Raw genomic sequence first — 23844 nt, 5'->3', positions numbered from 1 at the left:
TTTTTAAGTTTTGCAAAAATATATCCCCCTACAAAATTATAACCAGTTATATTTAAAATATCTTAAACTTATTATATGTCTTTTAAAATAGAATTGTCAGTCAACCTTTTTTTTATTGGTTTTGAAGAAAAATTTTCTTTTCTTTCTTGAGGAAGAATGCCATGTAAATACAAAATATTATTAATGTTATTATGGATACTAATGACCTTTATCCCTATGAATATTAGTATTAAAATTTATTTATTTATTTGTTTTTAAAAGAAGATTATTTATTTATTTGCTAGAGAGAGAGAGAGAGAGATCACAAGTAGGCAGAGCAGCAGGCAGAGAGAGAGGGAAGCAGGCTCCCTGCTGAGCAGAGAGCCCGACGTGGGGCTCGATCCCAGGAACCTGAGATCATGACCTGAGCTTAAGGCAGAGGCTTCACCCACTGAGCCACCCAGGCACCCCTATTAGTATTAAACTTTAAAAACACTTTCTTTTTGCCAAACCCAAACATTTCTGAATAAAGATCAGGGATCACAAAACTATGATGATTCAGTAGTAAAATATCACAGTATTTAGAAAAACTTTTTTATAATTGCTTAAATTATGTGAAAAGGTTTATCAAAAGGTCTAGGTCCATCTTAAATTACAGCATAATATTTGCCCAAAGAAGTCTCAGGAGAACTTACAATAGGTTCATGCTGCAAGAATTTCAACCTTAGCAACAAGATAGCCTTGTTGAAAACCTAAACCCAAACTAGAAACATGAATCATTTTCTTCATTTAATTTAAAAATGCATTTCCAGGGGTGCCTGGGTGGCTCAGTCATTAAGCGTCTGCCTTTAGCTCAGGTCATGATCCCAGGACCCTGGGATTGACCCCCACATCGGACTCCTTGCTCAGTGGGGAGCCTGCTTCTCCCTCTGCCTGACACTCCCCTTGCGTGTACTCTCTTTCTGTCAAATAAATAAATAAAATCTTAAAAAAAATACATTTCCAATAATTTCCCATGATAGTAGTTCCATTTTAATAGTTTAAGGTGCTGGACTTAGAGGGTACAAAACAAGGGACATATTTTTACTCTAGCAGAAGTTTTTTAAAACTATCATTTGTATTGCTCACAAAACCAAACAAAGCAATCTTGTAAAATTGGGGTGTTGTTTATTATACCCTGTTCACAGTGATGTGGGGCTAGGAGAAAATTGGTATGTGGAGCAGGAGAAATAGGAAGACAATTGATATTTTAAAACTGGTTTAACAACACACACACACAAAAAAACAATAAAGATACCACATGGAAATGGATCAGTTGTTGCTTCATGGAAATCTTGTTTCCCACTGTAACATTCAGTCTGGATCCTCCTATAGTTTTGATTGTCTCATTTAAGATGGTCAAGAAAGTTGTTTTTCAGCCCAGGGCTCAGAAGCTAAGGCCAGGTAAAGGCATTGAATGCTTTTAATTTAGACTAATTAATTGATTTTGAGACACAAGAGTGAAACATTTAGTATTTCCTTAGGTTTAATATGTTAATATCTAAAGAAATAGTATATATGATAATAGTCAACTAAATTTATTTTTATTGAGCTCAGTCTCCCCCCCCCGATTTATTTGCTAGTGTTAGTTTTAACGCTGTGCAAACAAAGGGATCATTGTTTCTCCAAGTCCATACTTGATTTGACCTAAAGACAAAGCTGTTAGCTAATGGGACCAATGAAAAATTTTCAGCTCCTTTAAAAATTGAATAAGATTTATTGAAATAATCCTACCAGTCTGCTGCAAGAACAATGAGTTTCACAAGTACTGAATAGATAGTTCTCTTTTAAATGGTCCCCAGCAAGTCAGCTTGACCAAATTACATGGAACTTTGTTGAGATCACCCACAACACATAGACTTGTTGACAGCATTGAAGCAAGATGGAAAAATGAATCTATAAAATCAATAAAGCAGCATTACATTTTGAATTTAATTTGGATTTAAGTAGGGACTTGAATTGCCATCAACCATGACCAAAAATTAGACGAAGCCGTCCTAATTTGTAGATTTTCCCCCTCACAAAAGGAAAAAAAAATGCTATCATAGTGGTTCAAAATGCAGCCTACCTAGGTTTATATTTTCTTAAAGTACTCATTGGGGGAAATAAACCACAGACGGAAGAAAAATGTAAATAATTTGTCAGCCAAACCTGAATGTTATTTAATTGGGAAAAAAGTTTAGCTCCCCAAAAGAAAGAATGGATCCAGTTTGTCTTCTATTTTATGGCAATGTAATAAATTTAAAAAATATTTTCATTGATACCAATATTTAATAATTAATTTTAAAACAATGATTGTTTATGTAGAGTAATAGCAGCTAAGATGCTTAAGGGATAGTACTGTAATTATTAATTAATAAAGTATTATAATTTACTATGTATGTTTTTTAAATCTTTTAAATTTTTTTTACTATGTATGTTTCTTAATCAGACGTAATAAGTGCATATTTAAATATTCTTTCTGTATATTTTTAAATTTTTAAAAATTTTAAAAGATTTATTAGCGAGCATGCATGTGTGCTGTGTGCACGCAAGTGGGGGGCGGGCAGAGGGACAAGCAGACTCCCTGCTGAGCTCAATCCCAGCACCCTGAGATCATGACCTGAACTGAAGTCAGATACTTAACTGATTTAGCCACCCAGGTCCTCCTGAATATTCTTTTTTTAATAAATGGAATGACATTTATAGATATAGGAACATTTAACTGACCGTGACTGAACCTACATTAAATTAATGATTAGTGACAATGTAGTAATATCTAAATGTTTTGCATTGTGTATGTTAGACTATGCCTCTTGTTCAGAAAATAGTGGTGTAGCTCTTTTAAAGTCAATAACAGTAATCATAAACAAGATAATTCCATCAGCACAAGTCGGTCTTACTCTGCATATATTAATTTAGCACAGTATTGCACTTAATAAATTATCGTTAATCATAAATACATTTTCACATGTGCATATTTAAGTTCTTTAATGTTTGCTTCTTGGTTTTTCTGTAGGGCTAAGGTATAAGACACTCATTTCAAATATAAGAAACAGCATAATCAGTCTTTTGAAGCCCACTGCAATCAATATCTATGCAAATGGGGGTAGTTATGGAATTTACACTGCTTTGTCAATCAATTACCAGTCAAGTCCCCACCCTACGCTCAATGCACTAATAGATTTTTTTCTTTATAGGAGAAAAATTTTTTTTCTTTTTAAAGGAAGAGACTTCCTTTTTTACAAGTATCTGTTATACAAACAAGTACCTCTACCTCCTCACACTTACCTCCCTGCATAGTGAGTCAGCCCATGCTGCCAGTCTCTTTCTACATGGTGGTAGTCAGGTTCTGGGCTTCCTACGTGCCATGTGTGGCCTCCTATGGCCGGGGCAGAGGCCCAGCTCCTGAAAGAAGAAGCCGGTCTTTGGGACCCAGAGCTAGTTGGACAGGCATCCCTAGTGTGTTGATTATGTGCTGCCTGCCCACTCTTGGAGAAGTCTTCAGTGGCTCAGTAAAGGGCTCTGTCTTTTGCCTTATGTCAAGTTCTTGCAAAGGACTGGGTGGGGTCACAGAACACTTGTTAACCAAATAAGCAGACAACAGAAACTAATGAAGGATAGTTAATTAGGTGGAATACCAAAACTGGGGTTCAAGGTTTATTTCCATTGCATGGAGTAACAGACTATAAAAAGAAATGTAATAAGGAGAAATCTGAAATCTTATGCCTAATAAGGAACAAATTACTAAACATATGCAGGTAGGGAGAGTCTGGTTTAAGAGTACTTGCAGTGGAAACCAAAACAAAGTAAAAACTAGATATTTTTTTAGCTACCTGTAACCGTGGTATGAATCTTTAGTTTTGAGGACTGCTGAAGAAGCTAATGCATAAGACTGTCTTGGAGTGACAACAAAGGGAGTGAATAATCTCTCTGTTTTCTACTGGTCAACTCATATCTGGTGGTTGTAATTCTATTCTGAAACTTCTAAGGAGTCTGAAAAGCTTGAGCCTGTGTAAAAGAGGGTGACCCCAATGATGAGGAAGTTGAAAAAGTTGAAGTTTCAAGTAAAGAGGATGTAAGTAGAATATGATATTGCTCTTCAAATATTGAAAATGTTAGGGCTCCTGGGTGACTCAATCAGTTGGGCGGCTGATTCTTGGTTTCAGCTCAGGTCATGATCTCTTGGGTCTTGGGATTGAGCCCTATGGCAGGCTCCTTGCTCAGTGGGGAGATTATCCCCCCTGCCTCTCCCCGCCTCGTGTGCACACGCACATGCACCCATACGTATTCTCCCTTTCTCTCTCTCTCTCTAATATGGATAAATAAATCTTTAAAAATATTGAAAATATATCTGCAGACTCAGTATATGAGTTCAGAAATAAGTTCCCGAGTTCTGTGTAACAAACACACACATAGGTTATTCTTTTGTGTAGATGAAGTCTGGGGATGGATAGCCCAGGATAGCCCAGGGCTAGAAAGGCAGCTCCACAACGTCTTTGAGGATCCCAACTCTAATGTCTTCAGCAAAGAAATTTTGAATTAATTAATTTGAAATTATTTCCATTTTCAAGATCACTTCATGGTAAATTACTGGAACTCCTGCAGACACATCCCTATTCCAGACAGCAGGAAGAAGGATGGGTATGACACAGAAAGGCACACCTCTCCGTTTTAAGAACCCCTTCCCAGAATTTGCACAGACATTTCTACTGACATTTTTTGGCCACAACTTTGTCTCCTAGCCAAAACTGGCTGCTATGGAGGCAGAATAAAACCAGTAGGCAGGAGCTTGAAAAGGACAAATTTTACTAAATATCGAGAAGAATTTCCTAATAGCTTTATGTGCCCCAAGTTAAATGGGCTTTTTTAGAGAAACTGATATAACTATTGTTACAAAAGCAACTAGAAAATTGCCTATCAGGGGTGCCTGGGTGGCTCAGTTGGTTGGGCAACTGCCTTCGGCTCAGGTCATGATCCCAGAATCCTGGGATCACGTCCCGCGTCGGGCTCCCAACTCCATGGGGAGTCTGCCTCTCCCTCTGACGTTCTCCCCTCTCATGTTCTTTCTCACTCTCTCTCTCAAATAAATAAATAAAATCTTAAAAAAAAAAGAAAAGAAAAGAAAATTGCCTATCAGGAACATCTTAGGGGGAGACAGATACAGTTCCTTCGATACTATATGCCAAGACTATTTCAATATATGTACACAGGCCATGCTGAGTTTTAGTTTGATTAACTTTTCTTAGAAAAAGATTTTGATAAGATTTGATTTCTACTTATTACATATCAATAATGACAAATGTTCCTTAAAGTGAGTACTTAGTACACAAGTCTTTTCATGTTTTTCAGAAGCTAGCATTTTCTTTTCTTTTTTGTTAAAAATTTTATTTATTTATTTATTTATTTATTTATTTTTAAAGATTTATTTATTTATTTATTTGACAGAGAGAGAGAAATCACAAGTAGGCAGAGAGGCAGGTAGAGAGAGAGGAGTAAGCAGGCTCCCTGCAGGGCAGACAGCCTGATGCGGGGCTTGATCCCAGGACCCTGAGATCATGACCTGAGCTGAAGGCAGTGGCTTAATCCAGTGAGCCACCCAGGCTCCCTATTTATTTATTTATTTGTCAGAGGGAGAGAGAGAGTGCACAAGCAGGAGGAATGGCAGGCAGAGGGAGAAGCAGGCTGTTTACTGAGCACAGAGCCCCATGTGGGACTCCATCCTAGGACCTTGGGATCATGACCTGAGCAGAAGGCAGCCACTTAACCGACTGAGCCACCCAGGTGTCCCTAGCATTTTCTGTTAATGGAAGGCACTAGTGAAATGGTGTTCTGTGGACATATAATGACTTTGCACACTTAACAATCCTTTTGATATTGAAGTTTGGGGCCTTATGAATTTTCTTATTAATTTGCTTCAGGAAGTATTGATCAATTGGTTGAACCAAATTTCATTCACTATAAGACAGACACATTTTAATATTTGTGGCATATGAAATGAATATAGCTTCAGTCATTTTATGATGGATTTTTATTTTCTTTTGGCGTTTATGAGAATTTCTTCAGAAAATATTAAGATGTTGATGTGGTATGTGTTTTTGATTTGTATTTGAAATTCTATAAAGAGATCTAACATATTTAAGTTAAGAGTTCTGTAATTTTAAACTATAGTCCCCTGCCCACACCATAAGTCTGTTGGAGGTGGACTGAAAATGCTTTAGTACTACCTCTAAACCTGTGCTCATTCTTGCTGACACAGATGATATTAAAAACTTAGACATAATAGTTATTGGATGCCGACTCCATTAGAAACAGAAGAAGAAAATCTATTGCTTGCCAAATTAGAAAAATGTCATATAAAAAAGAAACTTTGCCTTTAGCTGCCATTTTGCGTCCCCGTGTGCTTGTGCACCTAATCTCAGCTGGTCTGCTGGAGACCCCCTGAGCACCAACCCTGGTTCCCCATGTGGTCCCATTTCTGTTTCAACAAGATGAAAGGAACTATTTTGAACCAGGAGAAACTCACCAAACTATAAGCCCAAGTGAGCATTGGTGGGGAAAGAACTGCTCGCGGAAAGAAGGTGGTTCATAGAACGGCTACGGCAAATAATAACAAACTTCAGTTCTCCTTAAAAAGTTAGGGGTAAACAGTATCTCTTATTGAAGAAGTGAGTATGTTCACAAACCAAGGAACAGTGATCTGCTTTAACAACCCCAAAGTTCAGGAATCGCTGGCAGCGAACACTTTCAGCATTACAGGCCACGCTGAGACAAAGCAGCTGACAGAAATCCTATCCAGGGTCTTAAACCAACTCAGTGCAGACAGTCTGACCAGTTGAAGGAGATGGCTGAAGCTCAGCCCAAACAACCTGTGGCTGGAAAAGCCCCGCTTGCTACTGGAAAGGAGGAGGATGATGAAGTTCCAGATCTTATGGAGAATTCAGAGGATGCTTCCAAGAAGGAAGCGAATGGAACTGAGTCAACTTCTGAAGAAGATAAAACTTGAAGAAGTTTTTGGGAGCTGGTATTTTAAAGTATGACTGCTTTTTAAAATTCTGTTCATGGATCTGATAAAATGTAGATCTCTAATATTTTTAAGCCCAAGCCCCTTGGACACTGTAGCACTTTTCAGTTTTTGCTTACACACAGTTCATTCTTTGCAGTTAAGCATGCCGAAGAAGCCTGGGAAGAAAGTTTGCAACAAGGTTAATAAAGTTCTTTGCCTAGTGAAAAAGAAAAAGAAACAAGATTCCAAATAAGAAACCTTGGTATTATTAAGAATAAAATGGTAAACATTGTTAAATTGTGCTCTTTTAGAGACTTAAATGAATTTTCCAAAATATAAAAATATTGACCACACTTGGCGTATACACATTTTCAAGGCATAGTTTTGATTATTTATACCTGTATTTGTATCTCCATGTATTGGTACATTTGTATCTGTATTTATTCTTTTTAGTTACAGAGAACAATTCTCGAAAGCATTTTGCTTCAACCTGTAGTCCATATGGTATGATGCAAGGCAAAAAAGGACAGACTTGTGGGAAGCTCTTAGGGAGGCTGTCCTTCCCACCAGCGTGTAACTGATGCCCTTTCTTAATAAAAGGGCAGCTCAGCTTTCTGGAAGCAACTGTTAGATCCCAGGGCTTGCTCTTCCTCCTTATAGGCTTGTAGGTCTTTTCTCACACACAGTTTGAAAACTTTTAGTTTGAGAGATCCTATCTTGGTCCTAGGTTGAAATCCTTAACTAATATGATACACACTATGTTGAACTGACTTGCACTATACCTTCTAAAGATCATGATTTATTCTGCAGGGAGAAGTATTAAATTAAAATGGAGGGATCGAGTACTTTTGCCTCTTTTTTCTTTCTTCCCAACTCCTTCTGAAGAAAAAAGGTTTGAACCTTTCTACCACTTGCATTTTTTAAAACTTTGCACAAATAACTCATCAGGCCTCAGATTCTTTATCTGCAGACAAGGATAATAATACCTATTATGTAAGGATTATGGTAATTAAATTCAATAAACATCTGAGCTCTTTCTGTATCCTCAGTCTAGTAAAATATAAAATAATTTCTTTGTAAAACTTTTAGCACAGTATCTGGTACATAGAGATAAACAATTATGATTCTCTTTGCATTCTATAATGAGGTCCTAATATAACAGGGACCCCAGTGAGCCCATAGTCCCAGCCCTTATCCCATGAACCTCTCAGTTGAGCTTTCTCATACTGTGCTTATGAGATTGGGATTCACTCTCACATAAACCTGACTGCATCTTTTTCTTTTTCTACCATGTTTCTTTAGTATGTTGATAGATCCATTTCTCAGCTTCCCTCTCTTGTCCTGCTTCCCACTTGTCTCCCTCCTCCCCGGAAGACTTATCTTTCCTTTAGACGTCCAGATTAAATTATAGTACATGTATGCATGGCCCAGGTGATCTTCACTGGCTCTCCCATTGCTTCTGCCTACAGGTTTTTTGGTTTTTTTTTGTTTGTTTGTTTTGTTTTGTTTTGTTTTTTAAGCTCAGTGAGCATTCACAAAGCAATCATGTATCCATGTATCCAATATCCAGATAAGGAAACAGAACATTACCAGAACCATAGGACCCCCTCCTGAGGCTCTCAGTCACTACTTACTCTCCGATGGTTATGCTAATCTGATTTCTACACTTAGAATTATTTTCCCTCTTGTTTCTTTGTGTTTGTTTGTTTGTTTGTTTAAAGTTTCTATCTTTAAATAGTTTCTACACCCAACATGGGGGTCAGACTTACAACCCCAGATCAGGAGTCACAATATTCACCGACTAACCCAGCCAGGTGCCTTTGCCTCTTCTCTTTTAATCTTATATAAATATGTCACATACTATATATTCTTTCGTGTCTTTCTTTTTTTTTTTTTTTAAGATTTATTTATTTGAGAGAGAGAGTGCATAAATAGGGGGAAGAACAGAGAAAGAGAGAGAGAATCCCAGACAGACTCCCCACTGAGCAGGGAGTCCAACACGGGACTGCATCTCACTCTGAGATCATGAGCTGAAACCCCTCTAAAAGCATATTATAGAACATAGTAAGACAGACCAAAAGGGTGCACCTGGCTGGCTCGGTCAGTTAAGCACCTGACTTTTGGTTTCAGCACAGGTCATGACCTCAGGGTGAGACCCAGCCCTGCACGGGGCTTCCTGCTCAGCAGGGAGTCAGCTTGGGATTCTCTCTCTCTCCCTCTCCCTCTGCTCTTATCCCCTCTTGTGCGCTCTCTCTCTAAAATAAAGAAAATCTTAAAAATAAATAAATAACAGGATAATACTAAAATATTTTCTCTTGGTTTTGCATCAAACTTTGTACTGTTACAAAATGTCAGTATAAAAAATTAAATACATGTGGATGCCTGGGTAGCTCAGTCTGTTAAGCCTCTGCCTTTGGCTCAGGTCATGATCCCAGGATCCTGGGATCGAGTCCTGCATCGGGCTCCTTGTCCAGCAGGGATCCTGCTTCTCTCTCTGCCTCTGCCTGCCACTGTGCCTGCTTGTGTTCTCTCTCTGACAAATAAATAAGTAAAATCTTTAAAAAAAAAATTAAATACATGGCATCTGTTTTCTGGATAATAATCAGGAAACTGATTTAACATTTGAATTTGAGGTTAAACTAAGTAGTGATGTTAGTTGGCCAGATACTGTACTAGTTTTGGCTGCCATATTGAGATTAACTAAAGGCAATAAATAAAATAGAGTTATAGCAGTTTAAAGCTAATAGTTCTGAGGCACTTGGGTTCTTCAGTCTGTTGAGCGTCCAACTCTTCATTTCAGCTCGGGTCATTATCTTGCGGTTGTGAAATCAAACCTGGTGTCAGGCTCTGTGCTTACCTCAGAGTCTGCTTGTCCCTCTCCCTCTGCTCCTCCTGCCCCTGCTACCACCCACCCCATCCCTGTTGGCACTCTCTCTCAAATAAGTAAATAGAATCTTTTTTAAAAATAAATAAAACTTACAGTTTTTTCTTAAACATCATTCTTTTCTTTTCTTTCTTTCTTTCTTTCTTTTTTTTTTTTTTTAAGATTTTATTTATTTATTTGACTGACAGAGATCACAAGTAGGCAGAGAGGCAGGCAGAGAGAGGAGGAGGCAGGCTCCCTGCTGAGCAGAGAGCCTGATGCGGGGCTTGATCCCAGGACCCTGGGATCATAACCTGAGCCAAAGGCAGAGGCTTTAACTCACTGAGCCACCCAGGCACCCCAACATCATTATTTTCTTAAATTAACTTTTAGGCAAGAGTCTAAGGAAGTACACCTTTCGAGACCTGCTGGTCTTAAAGGACCCAGAACTTAAGCCTTGTCATTGAAGTTCTATATGAAATTATACTGAATGACCATCACTAAGATCTCTTCTTCTTATTATTATCTCCTAGGGGGAAATCATCTGGAATATAAATTTATATTTGTTTATATGTATTTTTATTTCAAAATGTCTAGTATTTATTGAGGTAGGTGTTTTGAAATAAATGTGACATAACATGAGTTGATTGTTGTCAGTTCATACTGTATCACAGAGTTTAGAAAGGACTGAGTTATTATGATAAACATGTAATAATGTCAGCATTTGATGTCAGACACTTGCATTTAATGACATAAACACAGCTGAAGCCTGATAAATGGCCTTCCTTGACATTTTCTCAGAAAATATCAGTAATTTCATTCAGAAATGAAATTTTCTCTACAGAGGCTTTCAGAAATTGCTCAGTACTTACTGTACTGGTATTGGCTAATAGGGTAAATGGATTACCATAAGGAATGAAAAAAGCATAACTTTTATTGGATACTATTTTCATTTTACAACAAGTAACATCATAACTTTCCTATGTTCATTCAATATTGGATATATATTATGTTAAATGAAAATGAATCACATATTCTGAATATTTTTTCCATACTTCAGAATGCCCTTTTTAGATATTGTCTAACTGCCAGCTAATTTACAGCTCCGAAACCTTGTTGTATCATTTCTGAATAGAGCATTCAATAATTTAAAGTGAAGTGAATCACTGTATGATGAATTGCTGTTAAATCTTTTGGGATGTAAGAGTTTCTTTGCTACAGTCATATATGTGATTGTACATTTCAGTAAGGATGCCCTCTGAACATTAGAGGACGTATTCATGAGCTGAATTTCGAAAAACAAATCTAATGTTTTGACAGCCCTGCTCAAAAGACAGCAGCTCAGCATTTCAGAGGTTGCCATGCATTGGTTGACAGAGTCGTGGTGAGCCTGTGAATATCCTCTGTGCTCTGACCTTCTGCTTCCTCCTCTGCCCGGTGGCTATTGTCCTGTGGCCCTAACAGGGAGGCACCTAGTCACCAACTAGTTAGTCTCTCATCTCAGCAGTCACAGGGAGGTTGGGGGTAAATGTTGTGAATCCCAGCACAAGAATGTTGTCAGTGGCACATGGTCATGGCTAAAACCCTTGTTCTTGTTCACATAGCCATTCTTTCCTTCCTACCTTCTTTTCTTCCTTCCTTCCTCCCTCTCTCCCTCCCTCCCTCCCTTCCTTCTTTCTTAAAATTTTTATTTATTTATTTGAGAGAGAGAGAGACAGAGAGAACATGAGTAGGGGTAGGGCAGAGGCAGAGGGGGAAGCAGACTCCCCACTGAGCAGGTAGCCAGACACAGGGCTTCATTCCAGGACCCTGGGTCATGACCTGAGCTGGAGACAGATGCTTAACTGACTGAGCCACCCAGGTGCCCCCAACACATGCCAATTTCTTATTTTTTTTTTAAGTTTTTATTTATTTATTTGTTAGAGAGAGAGAGAGCACAGGCAGACAGAGTGGCAGGCAGAGTCAGAGGGAGAAGCAGGCTCCCTGCCGAGCAAGGAGCCCGATGTGAGACTCGATCCCAGGGCGCTGAGATCATGACCTGAGCCGAAGGCAGCTGCCCAACCAACTGAGCCACCCAGGTGTCCCCACATGCCAATTTCTTAAGGAAAAATAATTTCCAAGCTCTGCAGAATAGATTAAAAATACTATTTTGACTTCTCAAGCTGATTTCAACAAAATTCTTACTGCCTAAATGTTAAGAATAGAATAAATATTTTCATAAATTCTTTGAAAGTAACCATAAGTAGATCCAAATATATTGACTCTTTTTTCTATTTGGCTTCTTCTGACTAGACTGTTAATATTACTGCTTTTAATAGTACTGCATTTCAGTTTTACAAATAATCAAGAATGTGCATGAAACCTTAATTTCCAACACAGAAGGATAATTGCTTGGTGATCATTTACTTTCTTTAAAACATAACTGAATATAAACTAGGATAGGAACTAAGAAAAAGAGTGCTTTTTAAACATGGATGGTATTGAATGGCATGTGAAATCAAATGGCATATGAAAAATGCACTCACTTTTTTTTTTCTCTTATACCTGTAACTTAAAGTGGACCTTAGGATCTAATTCATCTGTTTAGTCACAGAATCATAGGTAACATCTTACTGATCAGTAGTAGTCTGTAAGGTTGGGAAATGGAACCCACCCTGTTAAGAGATTTGCTTAGTAACAAGAGTTAACTCCAGCATCTGTGCCACTTAATTACATAAATCCACCGCTCTGCCCACTTACCTATGGTTTACCATTGTTCTTTGTTCATCGACAAAGGTAAGATCTCATCTAACATGTTTTAGAGTAAAGATACTTTTAGTACACTTGAAAACACGAATTTATGAGAAAAGACACAAACCTTTAACAGTGACGTCTCTGCTGGTCTCAGGTTAATCTTTCTGAGATATCAGTTCTAAATATATATATATATATTTTTTTAAACCATAAGAGAGTCTTTTTTTTTTTTTTAGATTTTTATTTATTTATTTGACAGAAAGAGATCACAAGTAGGCAGAGAGGCAGGCACAGAGAGAGAGGAGGAAGCAGGCTCCCTGCTTGAGCAGAGAGCCCGATGCGGGGCTCGATCCCAGGACCCTGAGATCATGACCTGAGCCTAAGGCAGAGGCTTTAACCCACTGAGCGACCCAGGCGCCCCTAAACCATAAGAGACTCTTAAACTGAGGGTTGCTGAAAGGGAGCAGGTGGGAGGGATGGACATTGGGGAAAGTATGTGCTATGGTGAGTACTGTGAATTGTTTAAGACTGATGATTCACAGACCTGTACCCATAGGACAAACAGTACATTATTTGTTAAAAAAGCAAAACAAAACAAGCAAAAAAAAAACCCAGAAACAGTAACACCAAAAAAAAAAAAAAAAAAAAATTTAACTCCACTAAGTCCTATCATAGCTCTTATGTACATACATGCCAAAACAACTGAAGTGTATTGTGTGAATAAACATTCCCTGACCCAACCTGACTTTCTTACTACTCTTTCTATAAGCAAGGAGAAAACCATTTAAAGTAAGAAAAGTGGAGGAAAACGGAGAAGTAATAAAGGGCAATTTGAGGAGTAAAGTGCACTATGGTATCCGTGGGACCCTTCTCCAACTTCATGTGATAGCGTGCAGTATAGAAAAGGTTCTTTCAGCAAGTGTTTAGGAAAGTGTGTTCCAAAAGATCTGCATAACATTAGTGTAACCAAGTGTTCCTCTATGTGGCTTCCTGTTTTGGAATTAAATGCCTTCAGGGTACTCAGAATAACTCTGTTTAGAAACACAGGGAGAATTTAACCTCTTATGTTCCTCATAGGTTTTTAAAAACCATAGATTAATTTGGAAACAAAAGATCTCATCCTACTTTGTTTCTCAGTAGTTTTTAGCTAAAATTTAAAATTGCTTATGTGTAAAATAGATGGCTTAACTAAACAAACAACCAAAAAAGGTATAAATGGGAATTCTGATAGTAGTTATTACCACTGAAATTGTAACGAGTTTTGTCTCTTTATAAACAATTTTGTTAGACCAACTCTTTGCAGATAGGGTTATTTCCAAATGAACTCAATTAAAAATTTCAACTCTGGTTATTTGTAGGAGGTATATGCAGGGAGCAGATGAGCTGAATCTATGTTTACTTCTTTGTAGCGTTATTGTTCAACATTCGTAACTTGCTGCTGCAAAGCCAGCAGAGGGAGCACCAAACAGTATTTTTGTTTAGCTTGAAGCTTAATAATGTAGTTGAAACTTTTTTCCCACCATTTTCTTTTTTTTTTTTTAATTTATTTATTTTTATTTGTTTATTTACAGCATAACAGTGTTCATTGTTTTGGCATCACACCCAGTGCTCCATGCAGTACGTGCCCTCTTCATTACCCACCACCTGGTCCCTCAACCTCCCAACCCCCCCACCCCCCCGCCACCCCTTCATAACCCTCTAGTTGTTTTTCAGAGTCCATAGTCTCTCATGGTTCATCTCCCCTTCCAGTTTCCCTCAACTCCCTCTCCTCTCCATCTCCCCATGTCCTCCATGTTATTTGTTATGCTCCACAAATAAGTGAGACCATATGATACTTCCTACCATTTTCATTTAAAAAACTACCTACACCTAGTTATTGGTTATACATTTTCACCATATAATATAGTTCTGACTTTTTATATGCTTCTAATTCTTCTTTGAAATTAAAAGACTTAAAAGAGCCTTTTTGTGCAATTCCGTTCTACACATCATCGTTCAATGTGTAATATTCTGTATATTAGACTTCATAAGTCACAGAGTCAAAGGTGAATACACCGTTGTCTCAGTCGTTAAGGATTTTTTTTTTAAGATTTTATTTATTTATTTGATAGAGACAGAGAGAGAACACAAGCAGAGGGAACAGCAGGCAGGGGAGAGGGAGAAACAGGCCTCCTGCTGAGCAGGGAACCCAATGTGGAGCTGGATCCCAGGACCCTGGGATCATGACCTGAGTTGAAAGCAAACGCTTAACGACTGAGCCAACCAGATGCTCCTTCAGGAATTTATAATCTAGTTGAAAACAGAATTGTAAAGATCCTTCTATTTACAGGTAAAATACCGGCCACCTACCTTGATGAAGATCAGTGGAGGTATTATTGAGAAGGTGATATTTGAATTGGACCTTGAAAGAGAGGTTTCCTAAATGGAAATTCTAGCCTGGAGGAAACAGTATAAATGCAGGGTGTATTTGGGGAAAGGAAATTATAGAGCTGTGCTTTGATAGAACATGGGTGATAGAGGGTATAGTAGCAGATGAGGTCAGAAACCTAAGGTGGGGTCAGATAAAGGAGCACTTTGAAATCCATGCTTAGGAGTTTTGGTTTTATTCTTTTGGCAAAGGAGAACAAGCTGTGGACCATTAAAAGGAAAAAAAAAATGATGTTTTAATAAAGTAATCCTTCATTCAGGGTAAAAGGTTACCCAGAGAACTGAGATATTAAAATTAAGCACTTTTAAAAAATTATTTTTGAGAGAGAGAAGGCAAGCAGATGCTTATAAGCGGAGGGCAGGGGAGAGAGAGGGAGAGAGAGATTTTAAGCAGGCTCCATGCTCAGCACAGAACCAGACTTGGGGCTCAATCTCTACACCCTGAAATCATGACCTGAGCCAAAGTCAGATTCGGACGCTCAAATGACTGAGCCACTCAGGTGCCCCTAAAATTGAACATTTTTGTTTAAGATAATATGAGATATTATAACAGCCTTGATAATAATGTCTTCCATTTGTATTTGTACACATATCATACATGTTTGCGTGCGTTTATATAGACACCTATGTGTGGATGTGTGTGTATTCACATACATACAGTATATACAATAATACTGTTCCTAAAGTATATATATGTATATATGTGTCCCTTAGAGCTATCCTGTGACTTAAAGATTTGTACTAAAAATATGTTAGGCAATGTGTACAAGGTCTCAAAGCAAATTCAGGGCAAAGCTGGTGCTCAAATTCTAGGTCTTTTGAGTCCAGACCTGCTATTGTTTTCATCAGATTGCGCTGTTTTTGCATTAGATGATGTCAGTGTGGGCAGGAAGGATAGAATGTGTGTTAGACACATTATGGAGGTATAAAAGGAGTAGATAAAAGGACAAGAAAGGAGTTGAAGACAACTCCCAGGTTCTCATTCTCTGTGACGAGGAAGCCGAATGTGTTGCCACTGCCCGCATTGAAGATGTCAGGGAAGATGCTGGTTGGCAAGAGGGGTGAGAGATAGACCAGGGGTGGGAGGGGCAGGTGGAAGATAATTCAACTATGGTATGTCAAATTCAGGGTGCTAGAGGGCATCTCTGTAAAGATGTCTAGCATATACTTCCCATTTTAGGTTTGAGCTCAGAAGAGGAGCCAGAGCTAGAGTTTGAGAGTGGATGAGTCAATTCAGGGAAATGAGACTGAGAAGAGGAGTGAAACGAGAACCACCCTTGGGGGATGCCTGTGTGTAGGCGGGTAGGGAAAGAAAGAAGCGTGGGCAGAAGCCTGCAGAGACACTGACAGAGACGCGAGCAGTCAGGAGAATGTCCCATTTGTCACTTAACAGTATTTTCATTGCTGCTGTGTGCAAGGCACAGAAGCCTCTGTTTGGAGTGTAAAAGGAGGGTGTCTTAGCAGAGTCAGCTATTGCGGGGGACAGTTGAAGACGTGAACTGAGCAGAGGTCACCGGATTTGTTTACTCAGGAGGATCAGACTTCCTAAATATGCATAGAACTTCAGTTTGTGTCCCAAAATACAAAATAGACTTCTGCCTCACAACTCTGTTTATGAGAAGTTAGATCCCAAAGGGTCTTGGCTCAAGATCTATGAATTATGACCTTGATATCCAGGTGTGTTTTTTGTAGGTCAGATGTATTTCTATAGTTTCCAAAAGATGTACAATTCCTTGTAACCTTGATTATTTATCTTTATTTTATGTATACTTTTAATTTGATTTTTGGTAACAGAGAAAAAATTCGCTATTATCTTTGTATAATAAGTTCATTATAAAAAATTAAAATACATAGAAGAAATTTAAAAATTACCCCTCAGATAACCACCATAATACATTAGATAGCCAGAAATACACCTTCCTTCCCTTTCTACGTCCTCCTCCCTCCCTTCTCTCTTCTCTCTAAAGGATTAAATGTATTTTTACTTAGATGGATAAAAAGGAAAGGAAACTAAAAGGTACCTAAAAGAAATGTAGAATTTCCAAATAGGTACTTCACTACAAATAGTATAAATTTTGGAAGACCCTTAAAAAGATTTTGGGAAACGATGTTAGATTCATGATTTTCAGATGCAAATTTCTACTCAGACCTTATATGTGATCTGTTTTGAATGATGTACATATATACTCCACCTTCCTGTCCTCTCCCTATTTTTGTTCGTTACGCATTATTTTTACCAGTTTGAGCTTTATAGCATTCATATTCTGTTTGTAATTAAGGCCTATACTTGTTTAATTCTAGTTCTGTATTTAACTGGAATATAATTAACTGGAGTTCAGTAATCACTATGTTGTTTGTTTTTTTTTGTTTTTTTTTTTACCTTGGCTTTGTCACCCTGAATTTTAATTTTGACTTATCTTTTAGTTGTCTCACTTCCATCATTAAGTAGCATTCTCTATGAATGTGTCATAGTGGCTGTTTCATGTTGAGAATGCCTTTGTTTTATTTATCCTATGCTGTCATCTTAGTTAGGCAGTCTGCTCTTGGGACCTAGTTTCTTTCCTTCAGAACTCTACAAACACTGGTCAGTTGTCCTCTGGTGTTGAAAGTTGCTGTAGAGAAATCTGATGCTACCTTAACTGTTCTTGGTTTTGTGTGATTCCCATTTTTTCTTTTCTTCTCTTTTCTCTTCCCTTAAAAAAAAAATTTTTTTTTGCATCCTCTACCCAATTTTAATGCTATAAGCATGTGGAAAATAGATTAAATTGAAATTTTATTTCAAAATATGCCCAAGAATAAAATCCTAGGTGGACTGAATAACTAAAAACTTTGAATGAACTCATAGAACTAGTAAGTGAAAACACTGGTGACCCTGTAACTTTCTAAGAATGGCCTCAAGATAGAAACTGTGAAGAAGGGGCATCTGGGTGGCTCAGTTGGTTGTCTGGCTCTTTGTTTCATCTCAGATCTTGATCATGGAATCTAGCCCTGTGTTGGGCTCCACACTTAGTACAGAGTCTGCTTCAGATTTTTTTCTCCCTTTCCCACTGCCTCTGCTTCTTCCCTGCCAACCTCTCCTGCTGCCCCCCCATCATGTGTGTGTGCTCTCTCTCTCTCAAATAAGTAAATAAATAAAATATTTAAAAAAAAGAAAAAGAAACCCTGGAGAAATGGTCTGTAGTTTTTTGTTTTTGTTTTTTTGCATCGAAAGAAAAAAAAAAAGGAAACAAAACCCAAGAGCAAAATATGAATCATGTTAAAGGAAAAGTTATAGTAGGTAAAATAGTCACAACAAATAATGGATAGTAGATGTTTGTTGTATGTGTATGTATGTTTTATTCAGGATAAAATCAATACTGTGAAAGAAAAGTGTGTAAAGGGTATATAGAGTCATTTTATTTTTATTTTTATTTTATTTTATTTTATTTATTTGACAGACAAAGGTCACAGGTAGGCAAAGAGGCAGGCAGAGAGAGGGGGAAGCAGGCTCCATGCTGAGCAGAGAGCCCAATGCGGGGCTTGATCCCAGGACCCTGAGATCATGACCTGAGCCGAGGGCAGAGGCTTAACCCACTGAGCCACCCAGGTGCTCATTTTAAAATTGGAATAATTCAGGAGAAGACAAGACATAATCATTTTATGTAAACATAACAGTGAACTTTAAAAAAAAGATTTATGTATTTATTTTAGGCAGAGGGAGAGAGCATGCATGCAAGTATGCACAAATTGGTGGAGGGGCAGAGGGAAAGAATCTCAAGCCGATTCCTGCTGAGTGTGGGGTCCATTGGGGAGCTCCATCTCACAACCCTGAGATCATGACCTTAACCAAAATTAAGAGTCAGATGCATAACCGACTGAGCCACCCAGGGCCTCCTATAAAGGTGAACATTTAAGAAATCAGAAAGACATTTTCCTCTTTAGAACACAAGATTTTTCAGGAGTAGTTACATATATTGGATTAAATAGACTTGAACATCCCTCAAGCTGTGAAATTCCATTCTAAGATGTTTATGTCTTATCCTTGGTGTTAGATTGTTTTTTCCTTGATAAGTCCAAGAAGGATATCTTATACATCTTTCTGCTCTTCATAGTGCATTGCTTAGAACTATGTACGTACTATTCCTGAAATAAATACTTACTGGGTAATAATTGTAACGAGCTTTCTATAAAATTGGTGTTAGCTAGCCATTATTTTATAAAATGTATTTGAAAATTTTAGAATCTTTTGTATAGATACTTTAATGATAGCAGATTGTTTTAGATTTTTTAAAGCAATTTTTGATATTTAGTCATATATAGTAGAATTTTGATTAATGCATTTTACTATTTAAATAGAAAGATTTATTCTTTTATAGGGTAATTGTATACCTAAGCCTCATTTTGCAAAATTCAATCTTTGTTCATTTTACTAGATGATCATATACAGAATCATATTTTTAGACCCTGATTCCTTAAGAAGTGCAAGGAATTTTGTTTACTTTGTACCTGGTTTATTGGACACAAATGCTATAATTATTAAAAAACTTTTTAAATGATTTTCATGTGAAATGACAAAACTGGCAGAATATGCACATTTGCATATATGGGTAAAGGTTAGTGACGATCATTTTTGTTATGTCATTTTGTTGATATAAATAGGGAGACTGAAGGTTTTCTTAAACGAAGGGGCATATTCAAAGTGACAGTATGATTTTATAGCCTATTTAACAGCAAACTTTCTTTGGAGAACCATATGTATAAGCGGTTAGTGATATTAAAATTGGTACAAGCCTTGGGATACCGAATGTATTTATTTTTAACTTTTATGCAGATATAGTTATTAAAATGTACATTTCAAGTACATTTGAAGTGTCTTTCAAAGTAATTTTGAAGGATTTCCATTTGAGAAGTAAGGAGATAGGTTTTTTAGTTATTAATCCAAATATAGTAATATAGTTTATTTTATTGATCTTTCTATGATTTTTAAAATTAGCAGTGAGAAAAGTCACAGACGCAGTTTGTTGACATATTGCAATCCATATGTGTGCTTTTCTGATAAGGAAGGTATAGCATATACCATCCCTCCAGAACATTTAGCACCAGATTTATGATTTTTCTAATTTGGTTTGTAGCTTGCCAAAGAGCATGTGAGTGCATATTTGATCAGAAGCATATTTTGCCTTGAATCAGATGAAGAATACTTAATGAGTCAATGCCAAGAAGCATTGCAGAGAAGATGCAGACTAGCAGACTAAAAAGGCTTTAAAATGCCTTAATGTGAAATATAATAGAGATAAAGCAATACTACATAAAAAGTAAGGTTTTTTAGTTTTTCATGCCCATTCCCTTAATAAAATTTTCCACCGTAACTATTGAGAATGCTATTTTGCATTTATGTGATGCATTTTGCATCTTTAATGGGAGTGAAGACTTACTTTGAGTGCATTACATTCATTCTCTCTTGGGGACTGAGAAAGACACTGGCTGTACCTTAGAGGTGCCAATAGTTTTGTTCTCTCTAGCAAGTCTCTCTCTAGGAGTGAGTGCTAGAGTTACGAGATTACCAATTAAAATTACATTTTTTCCTTGTTTGATAGGAATTTAAAAAGTATCTGTTTTGAATTTAATTTCTTGGTTTATCAGTGAAGTTAGAAAATTTTTTATTGGTTTGAGATTCCTTATTTTTAGCACTTTGTTGTGGATATGACAAGTATTTTGCCTAGTTTTTTGTATTCTAACTTGATTTGCAGTGTTTTTTGGCCTAGATAATTAAAAAAATAATGTCAAATCTAATAATCTTTTTAGTCTATGATTTCTATCCTTGTTAAGATTTGAAAGAGCTGGGGCGCCTGGGTGGCTCAGTGGGTTAAAGCCTCTGCCTTCGGCTCGGGTCATGATCCCAGGGTCCTGGAATCGAGCCCCGCATCGGGCTCTCTGCTCCGCAGGGAGCCTGCTTCCTCCTCTCTCTCTGCCTGCCTCTCTGCCTAGTTGTGATTTCTCTCTGTCAAATAAATAAAATATTAAAAAAAAAAAAAAAAGATTTGAAAGAGCTACACCAACCCTACATGATATGAAATTTTCTTTTGAGACTGATATAGGAGGGAATAATCAGGCAAAGCCTTTATATTGCTTAGTTAAAATAAGTTATAAGGAATTACCTTTGTTGGAAAGTGTGATTTTTATTTATAATGGTTCATTTACAAATATACCATGTATATGGCTGTCCGTTTTGCCTCAGCCTGGAGAGGGCTCTTCCCAAATAAAATGTCTTCCAACATTACTACCTCCTCACTGTGGAAGAAATGGACATGTTTCTAATGACACTCTTTTCTCTTCTTCTCTACCCTGAAGAGCACTCTTACGTACAGAAATTATATTATGCATAATTATTTGGTTTCCTGGCTAGTGCACAATAGCAATAATAGTCTTTTCCCCCCTACTATTCATTGTATAAAATTTCAGCCATGTTTTGAGTTAATTGGGATTTTCAGGGTAGCCTGGAACCTGAAGAAAATGGTTTCAAGTACAAAACAAGTTACAAATAAACCCCGAGGGCATAGGCCATTTGTAGGTTGTGTTGTGCTTGTCAGTCTTTTTGGGAAACCACATCTAAGGATCCTGGACCAGAAACAATCTAGTTGGTTTTGGATGGCTCTCCTGAGCCCTCAGGGATTCTGTATGTTAGGTTTACAGTGAGACTTGTTTCTAAGTTCTATAAAGTGAGAGATGGTCAGATTGGTACATAGGTATGTCTTCTCTTTAGATTCTAGAGCAGCATGACCCAATAGAATGTCCTGCAATGATGTAAAATGTGTATCATATGACGTTCACTTAACAATAGGAGAAATATTCTGGATCTTTGCCATCCAGTATGGTAGCCACTAGCCACATGTGGCTCTTGGGCACTTGAAATGTGGTTAGTATAACTGAGAAACTGAATTTTTAATGTTACATAATTTTAATTGATGTAAGTAATCACACAGGGCTAGTGGCCACATTGAAAAATATAGGTCTGAAGGTTTGTGTTGAATGGAGTAAAGTCCTCAGTTTCATACCAAATCATAGAAATTAATAAGTATAAAGTTTAATGCCTATTAAAGTCTCTGTCCCTTATTATCTAATAGAAAATGTTATAGAATACATCTCTCCTAGTTGGATCCCGTTTAGGAAAAACAAACTGTAAAAAATTTAAAAGACAATTTTGTGACAATCTAGGATATTTTTTTAGTTGAATATAGTTGACATGCAATGTTACATCAGTTTTAGGTGTACTACATAGCAGTTCGACAAGTTTATACATTATGCTCTGCTCACCACAAGTGTAGCGGCCATCTGTCACCATACAAGCCTGTTATAGCGTCAGTGACTGTATACTCTGTGCTGTGCCTTTTATTCCCGTGACTTATTCATTCTATAGGTAGAAGCCTGTATCTCCCTCTCCATCCATTTTGCCCATCATCTTTCTCCCCTTCCCCTCTGCCAGCCATCAGTTTGTTCTTTATAAATCTGATTCTGTTTTTTATTTATTCATTTGTTTTGTTGAGATTCCACAGGTAAATGAAATCATATGGTATTTGTCTTCTTCAGTCTGACTTACTTCATTTAGCACAATACCCTCTAGATCCGTCCATGTTGTCACGCCTAGCACAATCACAAATTTTTGCATGGCTGCATAATATGCCTGTGTGTGTGTGTGTGTGTGTGTGTGTGTGTGTGTGTGTGTGTCTAACATCTTTCTTATCCATTTGTCTTCTGATGGACACTTGGGTTGCTTCCTTAACTTCGCTATCATAAATAATGCTGTAGTAAACTTGGGTTGCTTCCTTAACTTCGCTATCATAAATAATGCTGTAGTAAACATGGGGGTTCATATATCCTTTCAAATAGGTGTTTTCATTTTCTTTGGGTAAATACCCAGTAGTGGAATTGTTTAATCATCTGGTATTTCTGTATTTTAATTTTTTGAGAAACATCTGCACTGTTTCCACAGAAGCTGTACCTCCAACAGTGTACGAGGTTTCCTTTTTTTCTGCATCACAGTTGTTATTTCTTGTCTTTTTGATTTTAGCCATTCTGACAGGTGGAAGGTGATATCTCATTGTAGTTTTTTTTTTTTTTTTGTAGTTTTGATTTGCCTATCTCTGATGATAAGTGATACTGAGTATCTTTTCATGTGTTTGTTGGCCATCTTTGGAAGAATGTCTGTTCAGGTCCTCTGCCTATTTTTTGTTTAGATTGTTTGGTTTTTGGTGTTCAGTCTAGGAAATTTAAACACAGCTTGGGCATTAGGTGATTTATGGGATTTGTGTTACCTTTGTTAGGTGTGGTAATAGTGATGGGTTTGTGTTATTAATATATAACAATGAAGTTTTCAGATGGAACGTCGATACCCAGAGTTTGCTTTAGGGGAAAAATGTATTCGTTGGGGAGTGGATGAAATAAGATTGGCCAATGTTCACAGTTCTAGAGCTAGCTGAAGGACATTTTAATGGTTTTATACTTATGTATGTGATGAAAAGTTTTCATAGTAAACAGTATTGAATTGGGAGAACTCCTTTAATGTCATATAGTTCAACCTTTTCTCCAAGTTCATTTCCTCAGCCATTAAAGGCAGAATTAGTATTCAAATCAGTCCTTTGGGTCTGAATTCAATTGATTTTCTATGACAGCACATTGTATCACAGTTTAGACACATGGTTCTCCATCCCACCTGCTCTGTGACCCTTGACAAGTTATCTTCCACATTTCCCTCTTGGGTAGGTAAGGCCAAATTTGGTAGTAGAGCAGGGCACATAGGTCGGCAGAGAGTAGTCTTTCACGGCAAGTTGGATCAGGTTGG

At 37.4% G+C, this 23844-nt stretch overlaps 1 protein-coding gene and 1 pseudogene across 18 annotated transcripts in view; both read left to right on the top strand.

Annotated features, from left to right (window-relative positions):
- Positions 1-23844, top strand: part of ATG10 (autophagy related 10) — a 240447-nt gene that overhangs the window by 99398 nt on the left and 117205 nt on the right. The window lies entirely within an intron of this gene.
- LOC123938311 lies at positions 5754-7003 on the top strand (annotated as a pseudogene).

The sequence above is a fragment of the Meles meles genome, chromosome 3 (assembly GCF_922984935.1).
Source record: "Meles meles chromosome 3, mMelMel3.1 paternal haplotype, whole genome shotgun sequence".
Classification (NCBI taxonomy): Eukaryota; Metazoa; Chordata; class Mammalia; order Carnivora; family Mustelidae; genus Meles; species Meles meles.
This window is presented reverse-complemented; position numbering and strand designations above follow the sequence as displayed.